At 57.4% G+C, this 13,506-nt stretch overlaps 1 protein-coding gene across 3 annotated transcripts in view; it reads right to left on the reverse strand.

Annotated features, from left to right (window-relative positions):
• The window catches only part of LPIN1 (lipin 1), a 129,687-nt gene extending 116,387 nt beyond the window's left edge, over positions 1-13,300 (reverse strand). For all 3 annotated transcript variants that reach the window (XM_047853011.1, XM_047853005.1, XM_047853004.1), the window contains exon 1: positions 13,036-13,300. The gene's annotated coding sequence lies outside the window, so the exon portion shown is untranslated. The remainder of the gene's footprint in view (positions 1-13,035) is intronic.
• Between the last annotated feature and the right edge of the window lie 206 nt (positions 13,301-13,506).

Below are 13,506 nucleotides of genomic sequence, written 5' to 3' on the forward strand. Positions count from 1 at the left end.
TGAGGCCAGCTTTGCGGGTGAGGTTAGATCAGGTGACCAGCCAGCAAGGCCTCTTCCGGTCCAACATTCAAGGCCCTTCCTTCACCAGAAAGGGTCCAAGGGCGGGACCCACGGAGAACAGTGTCTCTCCAGCCTGCTCCCTACCCCACCTACTGTCACGCCTAAGAGGCGCTGGGATTCATTGGAAAATGACCAGCATTCCAATGAGATGGTCCCTGCCGGAGAACCAATCTCCAGCCCAGCATCGGGGCTAAGCCGAGGCATGCAGGCTGGGAGAACTGGTTCCCGTCACACTCAGAGTCCACTCCTATGAAAGCTGTCCTGAGAAAACCAGGAAGGCGGGCTTTCCAGTGGAGAGAGCAGGGTCTTTTCAGCAGGAGGCCCGCGCTGGAATTTCTGTTGCTCTGCTGGGTATAACCTCTCTAAGCTCCTCTGTGTAACCTGAGGCTAATAATCCGCTGACAGGGTTGTTATAAGGACTGGTAAGACAGAAGGGAAAACGTCTCCCAGGCTCCTAACATATAAAAAGCACTCAGGAAACAATAATAATACACCTAGACACTTATCACTGTGAAAGCACTCAATTTATCCATAAACTGGGACACCTGGGTGGCTCAGTCGCTTAAGGGTCCGACTTCGTTTCAGGCCATGATCTCACAGTCCGTGAGTTCGAGCCCCGCGTCGGGCTCTGTGCTGACAGCTCAGAGCCTGGAGCCTGCTTCGCATTCTGTGTCTCCCTCTCTCTGTTCCTCTCCTGCTCGCACTCTTTCTCTCTCTCAAAAAGAAATAAAAAATTTTTAAAAAGAAACGATAGTTCTTTAAAAATAAATAAATTATCCATAAACTGAGAATCACTCATATGCTTGCAAAATGCTATTATATCAGGCAGCTGCTTGTGTTCAGCATGTAAGACTCACTGTTCCTTCTCTTTCCATCTGGTGACCTCTCACCCATTGGGCATTTCCAATTGGAGAAAAATCAGAAACCTGATCCCATCTTGTTTCACCATTAATTGTGAGGTGTCTATCAAACGGCTATTAATAAACTCAATTTCTGCTTAGGTCAAATCAGGGGAAGACACCAACTAGCCAAGGCCCCTTTGCCTTTACTCTGAATGACTGAAGTTCAAATCGCCTTGTCCTTAAAGAGAATTCACTCAAGAATGTCAACAGAACTCTCATACTGTTGGTAGAAAATGTTTTATGTATGAACCCATTTTTCATTTGCCACCCTCCCCCCCACCCGCATGAGGCAGAGGGGACATGATCCTTGCCAGAGTGCCCCGTCCCCCGTCCCCGATGTGGCAGCGCCCTCTAGGGGGTCTTTCTGGGCCACCAAATGACAGCCATTCAATGCTCTTTACAAAGGGCTGCACGTTTACGGGATAAACGGGGAAGCAGCAGGGCTGGAAGGAAATAGGGTCCCTCTCAGCCACCGCCATACAGCAAGACTCGGTCCACCACTCTGAAGCCTGGACACCGTTACTCCGTGTTGCTCCAGAAAGAATTCCGGCCGGGGCGCCTGGGAGGCTCAGTCCGTTAAGCATCTAACTTCAGCTCAGGTCGTGATCTCACGGTTCGTGAGTTCGAGCCTCGCGTCAGGTTCTGTGCTGTCAGCACAGAGCCTGCTTCAGATCCTCTGACCCCCTCTCTCTGCCCTTCCCCTGCTTGCACTCTCTCAAAAATAAATAAAACGTTAAAAAAAAAATTAAAACCAATAAAAAGAATTGTGACCTGTGATCCCAGAGTGGTCAAGTGAGCCAGCTGACGGGAAGTTGCCCCCCCCCCCCAAGGGTATTCAAACCCGGGCACAAAGCCCTGGTGTGGCCGGTGTGGTGTGGCCGAGGAGGGAGAGAGAGGGTGGGGCTGAGCGGGAGGCGGCTGGTGTGGGGGAAGGACGGGGGCCTTGGGACGGGAGGGCCCTAAGCTCGACATCTTTGCAGCCTCACACGGGGGGACCCCTCTGGATGAACAGATGTCACGAAGGTGCCCTTCCTCTCCACGGCCCCAGTCCGGCCTTAGTCCCCAGCCCAGCAGGTTTGCTGAGCAGAGTGTAGGCTGGATTTCAGCCTCCACCTGCCCCTCAACTGGGGCTCCGTACAGACCCCAGGCTGAAAAATTCTATGCAGCTCCCCCGCCCCGTGGCACCCTCGATTCCCGAAAGTACCTGATAAATGCAACCTCCCCCATGAGTGACCGTCAGCTAGGTGACCTGAGGGTGGGCGCCCCACGCTTGGGGTTGCACATGCAGAGTCTCGTGTAATCTGCAGACAGCCCTGTGGGGGAGGGGGAGGGGGAGGGGGAGGCGGGCAAGGTGCCATTGCTCCAAAGTCATGGCAGGTCTGCCCCGAGCCACACCGTGAGCCCAGAAGCCAGACCTCCGGACCGTTCACGTTCAAGTTCTCCGTGTTCCCCTCCTACTCAACACGATTCTCCTCTGTCTCCTTCCTAGTGACAATAAAGTCTTCAGAGGTTCACGGGTAAGCCCTTCCTCTCCCACCCTGCTGGCCCTGCTGTAGGAGACGTCACATCCCCCTGCCCCTCCTGGGCCCTGGCCACAGCCCCCGACTGGGAGCATCAGCAGCCACGTCCCACAAACGCGCAGTAACACGCTGCCTTCTTGTCAATCCTGCCTGAATAAAAAAGACCTTAGGTCATTTTTATTCTGAACTTTTGGCTACTGACTGCTCGTCTGTTCTTCTTCTTTATCAAACCCAAAAAGGATCCCAAGCAGCTTAGAAAGAAAAGAAATCAAATGGCAGTACTGTTTAAAACCAGATCAAAAGCGGTGAGGCGGAGCAGGATTTAGAATGACTGGAGAGAGCGGAGAGAATTATTCCTGAAATCTAGACTGGGGGTAATCCTGTGGTTGGGCACCCAACAAAACTCGGCCCCCCTGGCCGCCAGGGTGAGAGGGGAAAGGCACGTAACGGGGCCTTCTGGAACAGGACCTTTATCGGTTCGGCCCCATAGATACACCGTCCAGCCACACAGCCTGCGAGGAATGTGTTTATGGGGCCTCGGCCACAGGCATCTTCCAGGTCACCTGAACAGGATGGTCTGATCTTTCTGGGGGGGAGCATATGCTCTGCTCCTGGCGCCTGGGCCCTAACCACCCACGCCAGTCCTGTGCCTTTAAGGGAGACCAGCTCACCCACCAAAGACACCACATCACCCCTGTCCAGCGGCCAATATCCACCAGCCTCGGGCATCCGGGACTAACTCAGCCGGGCCAGACGTTCTGGCACCAACCTTTCATACCAGCCTTCCCCTATCCCAGGGTCCATCTGTCCTAACGTTCTGGTCTTTGTCTCCCATCCCGCCGGCGGACCTAACTGCAGAGCCGTCTCTAGAATGCTCCTGAGCTCTGCTTCCTCTCTCTCCAAGTGCATCCCACCTGCAGTGGGCAGCGTGTCCCCAGAGGGCAGCCCCGTGGCTGCGGACGATCACAGGGTAAGTGCTAAACGGGATAAGGAGGGGCGTCTCCGCACGGAAGTGAAGCCCAGACCAGGCCAAAGCTCAACGCCGAAGGATAAGGACTTGGGTCTCACCTTGTCAGGCCGTCCATTCGCCTTCCCTCGACAAACCCCAAGCACTTGGCGTGGGCCCGGGACCAGTCTTGAAATAACTACAGCGACAGCTGGCGGGTGTCACGCTCCGAATGGGGGGTGATGGTTGAGACTGGAGGCGTCACTCTCAGCCGCGGTTTCAAGGCACAACGGCACGAGGACAAGGCCTTGAAGGGTCAGGAGGCCACTGGCGGTGGTGACGCCCCCCCACCCCCGCCAGGTTCTCTATCAGCTGAGTGTAAACGGTGCAAGAAGAAACGGGGTTGCCTAAGCAGAGGCACAGGGAGAACGCCGTGGGGATGAAAGAGAAGGAAACAGAGGGAAACTTCTAGAAAGACAGAGAAGGCCAAGTGTCTTCCGAATACAAGGGCAAAGCGAAGTTCAAAGTGGTATCTGAACGTAGGTACGTTTCCCGCATGGGAAGGCCAGGACACTGGGATTTTAGTCTCAGAAAACAGGCCAACAGCCCTCTGCGGGGCTCAGTCTCCCCATCTGCAAACCAAGGGGCTGCAGCAGGTCTGGGGTTCCTACACTCTGTATTTCAGAGACCAAGGTTACATTTCTAGCCTGGACCCTCCCGGCTTCCACTCCACATGCCTCTCACCCTCCCCTGCACCCACTGGGATCATGGCAACAGCCCCTGCCCTGCTCCCACTGCTCCCGTCCCGTCAGCCGAGGGCCCGGAGACTCGTCCCCACAGTCGGCACAGTGCAGGGCAGTGCATACCCCAAGTTCCCCACGACTTCCGTCGCTGGCCCTTACGATGCTCAGCACCCCCACCCCCGCCTTGCCCTCCGACATCAGCCCCTCCTCCCCTCCTGTTCTCTCGTTCCGGCCTCCTCGCAGTTGCTTAAACCAGCCTAGAAGCTTCAGCCAGGGCCTGGACACCTACTGCGCGCCCCCTCACTTCCTCACCGGCCTCCAGGCTTTGCTCAAACGTCACCTTCTCTGGGAGCCCCGCCCTGCCCTCCCCACGAAAGCCACATCGTTCTCCCATCTCATCACCCTCCCCCTGCTTGTATCCCCCCCCCCCCGTAACCCCCTCTCCATCTGATATCTGTTTTACCTTTTCATTTGCTCATTCCTTTCTCCTCCACCTGGAGTGTAAGCTCCAGGGGGGGCAGGGATGTTTGGGGGTTCACTCACTGCTCTATGTCCAGCACCTAGAAGGCCACCGGCCACATAGCAGAAACCTAAGGAGTATTTGTTACCAGAATGCACAAAGGAATAAAAACACAATCATCTTTTACTACTTTTGTTGGGGGGGGGGGGGGAGCATGGGGGTAACTGACAAAGGAGCCGGCAACTTCTTAGCTTCAGAAGGCAGGAAAGGGCCTCTGCTATTATAATCGTTTCATAAAGGAAAGATACTTTAACGTCCCCAAGATGGGAGCTGCGTTCTCTCACGATAAATAATAACCGTTCCCAGAAAAAAGTCACAACGGCGCAACATTGTCCCACTCCCTTTTCTCCCCGTGCATCTCCCCAGCCTCCCGGCTCTGCGTCCCAGGGGCTCTTACTCGAACAAAAAGACAAGATGGTCCGTGCCCCGACCGGCCCTTGCTCCAGCAGACGCGCCTGCTCACGTCACAAGCATTCTTGGCTCCCGAGAAAGGGGGCGTTCCAGCTCAAGAAGCCGGCTGGGATCCAGGGCCACCGCTCAGGTCAGCGAGAGCCAGCGTGACACCAGCCTGTGGCTCGCAAACTGTACAGTCCCCACCGGGCTTGTCGGCGCGTGCATACCTCCTCCAGGCGGCCACCGAGTGCAAAATCCGGAGACGGCGCAAACCTCACCCCACTTACCCGCTGGGTGGGGGCTCAGGGCTGAGCAAGGAGGCTGAGGGCAGCCCCGTCAGGTGGAAAGGGCGGCGGGGGACGGGGGCAGGCCGTGGGCACACCTGGACACCTGGAGGGCGGCCCTGCCCGTCTTCCTTCCCCTGCAGAGCCGGACAGGTGCACCTGTGGTTCTCCAAATCGAAACCAGCCCAGACCTCTTGTTTTCCCTCCTTCTGTCTTCCCGGCCCCCAATCCCACCCCACCACCCCCCCACACACACACACACACCCAGGCTCAGCTCCAGGCCCACCAGCCACAACCACAAGGTTGTTGTGGCTCCCGGCTCCCGGCACTGGAGGTGACAAGTCGAGTCCTCTGTGTCCCGGCCTCCCTGTTTGAAGCGTGCGTATCCGGCCCCTTCTGTCCCATCACTTCACGTTTAAAAACATCAGAACACAGGGGTGCCTATATGGCTCAGTCAAGCGTCCAAACACTTGATTTCGGCTCAGATCATGATCTCGTGGTTCCTGAGTTCGAGCCCCGCGTCAGGCTCTGTGCTGACAGCGCAGAGCCTGCTTGGGACTTTCTCCCTCTGCCCCTCCCCTACTTGTGCTCTCTGTCTCTGTCTCTGTCTCAAAATAAATAAATAAACATTTAAAAAAATATATCAGAACACAAAATTAGACCTGATTCCCATCACACAACGTACATTATATCGCGTGGTTCTCAGCTGCCTGCCTGTCCTTTACATTTGAGACTGTCTCTTCTCTGGCCCCCACGGGGCCCAGAGCGTGCACGGCAAACCCCTGGGGCATAAACTACATTAGTAGGAGCTCCCCCGTTTGCAAAGTGCTGCGACTCACATAACTCATTTGAGCCTCACGGTACCAGGCAGGGAAACTGAGTCTCTCAGCGAAGTGACCTTGGCCAAGGTCACGCACCTAGTCATTTGGAATGCTAGGTCTGCGTCCCCTGGTTTCGAAACTCTGAGACTATGGCTCTTGGGCACCTCAGTATATTGCTTCTCAAAAGTGCATCTACGGGGGGGCGGGGGGGACCAAACAAAAAAACAACTCTTGCTGGCAGAGTGAGGTCCTCATAATATACATACTCTTAATTTAAGTGCATTTAGTTACATATATTGTTGGCAAAATAAAAGAGGGAAACAAGAAAAATAGTAATAATTTCAAGCATGCATGACGATTGTTCTTGCTTTTTTCACTCCAGAGGGTAATTCCCAGAAAGGTCTCAACTAGAAAGCCCAGAGCTGCTGTTCCCCCGACTGTGTCGCTTCCCGGGTGGGTGTCCGGGAGTAAATATCTCCCTCTCCTCATGTGAGCATAACGCTCAGGGAGAGAGATCGCGCTGTGCCAAAGCCCCACTGCAGGGCTTAACAGAAGAAACGGAAATCTGCTCCAAGGCTCCAGAAGACAGGCCGGTGTTGGATTTGGTAAATGCTGACACCGATTACACACATACCAAGTGCTTCACGGCTTTTAACCCACTTGGTCTCCCAAAAGCCATTTTGCGGATGAGAAACGAGGCTAAGAAAGGGCGATCACCAGCCAGCAAGCTCGAGAGTCAGGCTTTGAACCCTAAGAGGGAGTCCGCATCATCTGCTCCCGTAACCGTAACCGCTAACGTGCAGTCAAGATCCTAATCTCTGCACGAAACACGTCGCCACCACACGGAGCCCCCACCCAGCTCCAGCCCTGACCAGAGGGGTGGTGCAGGCGACCGAGACCCCTAAGGGACAGTGAGAAAAAACCTTTGGGAGCAAGCTGTGGGTTAGGAGACGGCTCCAGAGCCAGGCACAGGTGCGGCCTTACTGGTATGTGCTGGGTAAGGTGATCGTCCTATTAGAGGGGACTGTGCCTGTCTCTGCAAGACGCAGAGTGTATTATGACAGCAGGGTGCTGCAAGGGGTAAAATCACAAGAAAAGGCAACGGTGATGAATCCAGATCGGGCCCAGGGATTGCTGACTTTGTTGGCGCACCACTGAGTTACACGTTCATCCTAACTTCTTGTCACTAGTGAAAGTCACGGGGGCCGTGGTCGTCTTGCGGGCAGGTGGGTGGTTTTGCTGCTTGTAATGGCAGAGTACCGCCTCCAGGGGGCAGTCCGAACTCCCCTACGCTCCACCTGAGGGAGGGATGGGGTGGGTCCAGGACCCCACAGGAGGAGCGGGCCAGCTCTTGAGAAGCCTTGAATACCAAGCTAAAACACCCGGATGGAGACCACACTCCTAATTCTCCTCCACATTAGGAGACACAAGGGTCCGGATTTGTGAGTCTCCTCCTCACATTGCTTACTAAGACCAATGAGCCAAGTCCAGATGATGCGATGTGCCTTCACCGTGATGTCTGCGGCCCAAGCTGTAACTACAGGCTCTCTTGTCTTCAGGTTTAGAGTCATTACGCATAACAGCTCCATTCACCAAACGCCCGTATTATGTTGTTAGGTATCATAGGCCCCACTATACCGACGAGAAAACTAAGGCTCCAGGAAATCAGAACTGGTAAGTGGCAAAACTGGGGCTTGAGCCCTGGCCCTGTGGCTCCCGCACACGCCCCCTATGCTGGTTTCACGCTGGCTCCCACATATTTGGCCACGGCTTGCTTCCTTTCACAGGCTGGGCACCCGACCAATGTGAACAGCAAGGCCATGAACTGCCCACTAAGGAGTAATCAAGTCCCAAATGGCCAGAGGAACAAACTCTGCAGACTTAGCTTGAGGAGAACGCCCTGTCCTGTCAAAACCCAGCCTGCTTTCACGTGAACCCTCAGTCTAGAAGGCTCCGCCCCGCTGAGTGTTTATTGAAATCCTACCCTCCTCCCAGGCTTGGCTCGGGTGCCAGCTTCTGAGACGCCTTCCCTGGCCCTGCTGGCCGGAATTCCTCCTGCTCTGTGCTCCCGTGAACCTGGCGGCTGGCAGGGAGCAGGCCCACCCGCTCACATTCTGCCTTGACCTCCTGTGGGCAGGGACCAGGTCTCACCCTTCCCTCGGCGCCCCGCAGGGCTCGGCATAGACTCAGGGCCTGGAGGTCGAGTCCACGGTCTGTGGCAATGCTGACGGCCAATGCCACAGGCGGATGGGGCCAAGTTAACAGGTGCCTCCAAGGGCTCACAGCGCTGCCAGCTGCCCTCTCCCAGCCCCAGGAATGAAAGCGCCCCACAGCGGCTGAGCCGCTTGCACCCTTCCAGAAGCTGCCAGCCTGGCCCGGACTCCAGCAGCAGCTCTGGCCTGGCCCGTCTTACGGCCTCCTGCTCACCCCTTCCTGCGTGCAGTCGGTCCACCTGAGTGTCTGCCTCAATTCCCTGCTTTGCACTCCAGCCCTGCTTTGCTGAAGCCTGACTCTGGACCTGGCCTTCCTCTGCCCTCGTGGGCTGGTCCGGGCCTCAGCCTCGCCAGCAGCAGCAGGACGCCAGCCTTCCCACTGGAGCCGGCCAGGTTCCTGGTATCCCCCTGCTACAACCACCCTCAGCCCAACAGGCCAGGTTCCTCCAGACGCGGGCACAAACCTGCACCAAGCCCAAACGTCTGGGCCCCTTGAGACCTGGGGGAGGACGCCCTGCTGAAGGCAGGGCAGAGGCTCCAGGGTCCAGTAACCACACGCCCCACCCCCCACCGGCCTTTCACGCTCTTGTGGGGAGGCCTCCCCACCTCCTCCCTCCCCGCCCCCCCACCCCCCCAGGGCAGAAAGTCGCACAGCAGGTGCCACACTGCTTGGGCCTTTGGAATCAAGCACTCAGGGCAGGGAGGGGGCTCGGAAAGTTATGGAATGAAAGGGGACAAGAGGTGGCTTCGGAATCCTTTCGGTGACTTAATTAGAATGAGCCTTCAGCGAAATTAGAATGAGCCTTCGGGCTCCTTGAGCGGTGGCTGACCAGCATCTCGCGATCTTATATACGCCCCGCTGTATATTCTGGATCTTCTATCATGAACGTGCTTTTGTAATCAGGAGAAAATAACTAGGGGCATCTTTGTGGCTCGGATGGTTGAACGTCCACCTATTGTTCTCTCTCCTTCTCTCTCTGCCCCTCCCCCCCTCTTTCTCTCTCAAAATAAAAAAGGAAAAATAACTAACAACCAAAACATATAAGCACATAACAGATATTGTCAGAGCGTCCTCAGATCACAGTGTCTACAGGGTGCCCAGGATACGAGAACAGGGGCTGTGCTGGCCCCAGGACACCAGCTTCCTGTCCCCTCCTCCCGCCAGCCCCTGAGCTACTGTGGACAGGTCCCAACTTCACGGCCTCAGTTTCCTTGACTGTCAAATGGAAATAACAGTGTGTGCACGGGTTGTACAAAAGAGATGCCCACAATTAGAAGTCCCATGACCTGGGGCGCCTGGGTGGCTCAGTCGGTTGAGCGTCCGACGTCAGCTCAGGTCATGATCTCACAATTCATGGGTTCGAGCCCCATGTCAGGCTCTGGGCTGATGGCATAGAGCCTGGAGCCTGCTTCGGATGCTGGGTCTCCCTCTCTCTCTGCCCCTCCCCTGCTCATGCTCTGTCTCTCTCTCAAAAATAAATAAACGTCAAAAAAAATTAAAAAAAAATAAAAAAAGACCTGCGACCCAGGGTGGTAGAGGCTGTGGGTCCCTAGAGTGGATATGGGAGAGCATCATGGGAAGCACAGAAGAGGGAGGTGCACTTCTCCGTCAGAACAGGGCTGCTCTGTGTGAGAGAGACGGTCCAGGAACGGAAACAAGACGCAGCCATCGAATCTCCAACCACCCGCAAAACCAGTCTACTCCATCCGACTGTGGGTGCCTGAGGTCTTCACGACACTCCTTGGGGGAGGCCCCATTCCTGTCCCCAGCCCACCTGTTGAGAGAGGGTCACGGGGCAGCCTCGGATAACTCCTCCGCAAGCACCTGTCCACGGTTGGATGGAAAATGTCTGCCCAGGGGGCCAGCCACAAAAGGGGGCAGGGGTGGGGGCAGAACCCAGGCCCCCTTTCTTGGTCCAGCGCCCCCACCGCGTTCCAGCCTGAGCTCCCAGCAGGGCCTGCTGCCCCGGAAGGGAAGGGGATGGCTTGAGGATGCAGGTGACTGGAGTGACAGGTGACAGGTGCTTCGGGGAGCCAGCAGCCTCGTGTGTGCCACACCTCTCGCTCTATTTCCTAGGAAGCGGACAGCCCCGGGCTCTTTCTGCTTCCAAGGCCTACAGAAACTTCCAGAACAGCCCCAGCCTTCTGCAGCTGAGGACAAGAAGCAGAGCGTCCCGGGTGTCCCAGATGCCATTCGGGGTGGCTGGTTAACGCCTTACCCTCCCTGCAGCCAAACCCCCAGCCTCTGGAAGAGACAGCAAATCATGAATTCTAACCCAGGCCACACGCTCAGTGCCCACTTCTACTTGGGGTTATCTGAGACCCCTCTTCTCCCGCTTTGCAGCTTTCATGGAAAATAACTACTTTGAACCAAAGCCCTAGCATCTAGGTGGAGCCCCAAAAGGGCAGGAAGGTACCGCCCCTGGCTTTGGAGGCCAGTGGAGGCCCACGGCACATCCATCACAGCCCCGGGGACACAGCGGTTCAATGACTGCCCTGGGCCGGCCACATCAACACCCGCCGGCACACAAACGTGAAAGACCACACAAGTTCCCAGCAACCCTGCCCGGCGAGCAGGAAGCCCTCAAAACGCCCTGCGTCCATGTCTCCAGGATCACAGCAATCGCTGCTCATTTTCCACCCACGGCAAAGAAAAAAGCCTTTAATTCTTGGGTACGTTCTAAAAACTCTTCTATAAACTCAGTCTCCGTGTCGCGGGAGCCCCTGGGGAGCAGCTGGCCCCATCACTCGCTTGGAGAAATGTCCCCAACCTAAGTGAGCCCCTCGGGGCACAGACCATCCCGTGCCCCGCCAGCACTCCCAGTCGGGGGCACGGTGCACAAATGGCCGTGCCCTGGCCCGTACCCTTACCCATGACCAAGGCGAATCCGGGGGGCTCTTGTCCTGTGGGGGCTCCCAGGTGGACCCACCACGGTCCTGCTCCTCCATGGCCCAGCCCGCGGGATGCCGGCCACCTCCTCGCCCAGCACCGGAGAGCAGTGTCCCAACGCGGCTGATTTCACCCTCTCGGGAGCTGGGAGGCAGTGGGGGGTGGGGACATGTAGCCCAGAGCAGGCGGCTTCCCTTTACAGCCAGGAGCCCGGCCAAGTCACAAGGCTCAGGAAAAGAGCAGGGTGTTGAATTGCAAATCCTCTCCCACCTGGGGCCTGGCTAACAAACAGCTGGAGATATGGCCTGTTCCCTGAAGGATGCAGAGTCCCAGGGCTCGCTTGGGGGGGTGGGGGGTGGGGAATAGCCTGGTGGGACCCATGACCCCTGCTGGCGGCCGCCGGCCACACTGTATCCATTCCCCAGCAGGTGTTGGAGAGACCACCTCACAACCAGCGTGCAGGGAGCGGCGGGGGAGGGGGGGATCTTTCTCCCTATTCCTCCAGGCCTCGGCACACTTGGGGAAGGCTGGGTTCCGGGGCCCCTCCCCCAGAGGCCACCACGGTCCCCTCTATCACGCGCAGCAGCAGCAGGCATCATGACAGCTGGCTGGTTTCGAACACTCCCCCCCCACCCCCCCCCACCCCCCCCCCCCCCGCACCAGGAAGCTATGCACTCCGGCCGCACTCTGGTGTACGTTGTGCACAGCCACCCTATAGGGTCACGGACACAAGATAGGAGCTTCAGGAACGGCCTTGGGTCACAAAGCAGGAAGTGGCAAAAAGCAGGGCCAGGCTGACTGCAAATCCGGTGCTGGAACTGTAGTTCTGATCCTACCAGGAGCCCTGGGTCCCTGGCCATGGGCTGGGCTCACATGAGCCCCGGGTTTAGAGGAAACTGCAGCAGGGAGGGAGGGAGGGCAGGGCTGGGGGCAGAGGGCGCGCCCTGCAGGAGCGGGTGCCGGGGCTCTGACCTGGTCTGACAGGGGCCTCGAGATCCCACCCAGAGAGAAGGGGTGGCCCCCTGGGGGCGCAGCAGGGCCAAGGAAGGGCTTTAGAAGAGCGACAAGTCAGGATCCCCAACTCAACTCTTACCACGGAGGACTCCCCCCCGCCCTCCACGCCCTGGTCGTCCTCTTGTCCCCGCAACGGGTGACCGGTGACCGTGACGCTAAGGCCAACCAACCCCTGACCTCTTTCACCTCCATTTCTGCAACTCCTCCCCGGCCAAGGCTTCTCTGGTTTCACCCTTCACAGTCTTCTCCTTCCCTCCAGACAGGACCCCGACCGAGAGCCCACCTGAGCCGGTAGGTGGAGAGTAGCCCGGTTTAGAACACAGGACAGGTGTGTCCTAGCTAATGCAAGGGGCGTCACTGCGCCTCTGTTTACGGGCTCCGGGGGCAGTGGCTTCCCCAGGAGAGGGGCAGGGAGGGACTCGGCCCCCCGGCCTCCTGCGTCCAGATCACCACCATTCTGGCCACACACGTGCCCCTGGCCCTGCTCGCCCTGGAGAGGCGTGGAGAGGGCCAGGGAGGGACCACTGCGCAGCCCCAGAGCCTAGTGCCACCCCCCACCTCCCGCCGTCTGTATGCCCTGAATGCCACTAACTATAAGGGGGCGGGAATAACGCATTAAGATACTTCCATGAGCTGGGTCACCACCACTCTTACTATTTTTAATTCATCCTGTCAAGATATTTTAAGAACCTCATGACCAACGAGTGATAAGATTGTGAGTAATTATACCTGGTCGTGTTTAGCACTTAGCCGGAAATCTGATAGAGGTCCAGGACGGCACAGGCAGAAGGTGCCGTGAACACGGCAGACCGGTGTCGCTGCATCAATTGGGAGGGCGCAACCCTGGGGACCCTCTGGGAGGAAGGAGCCAGGCCGGGGTCTTCGGAGCTCCGAGCCCGGGCCATTTCACGCCCCTGCGGGCAGTGCCCCGGGTTGGCGGCGGGAGGTCCGGCTGGCACGTGTCTCTCCGCGGAGGGCCAGCACCGGTTTGGCTGGTAGTTCTAGAAGCACCGATGTGAGCGCCGGCCACCGACAGAGCTCCCGGAAGCGGAAGCCGGAAGCCCCGCCTCCCGAATCACACCCACCTGGGCTCTGGGTCTGACCCTCCCCTTAAAAGCGATTCTGCCTCAAGGCGATTCACGCAGCCTCGCAGGAGACTTTGTTTCCTTATCTGGGAAACACAGGGATGCAAACAGAGTC

This window comes from Prionailurus viverrinus, chromosome A3, assembly GCF_022837055.1.
Source record: "Prionailurus viverrinus isolate Anna chromosome A3, UM_Priviv_1.0, whole genome shotgun sequence".
Lineage (NCBI taxonomy): Eukaryota > Metazoa > Chordata > Mammalia > Carnivora > Felidae > Prionailurus > Prionailurus viverrinus.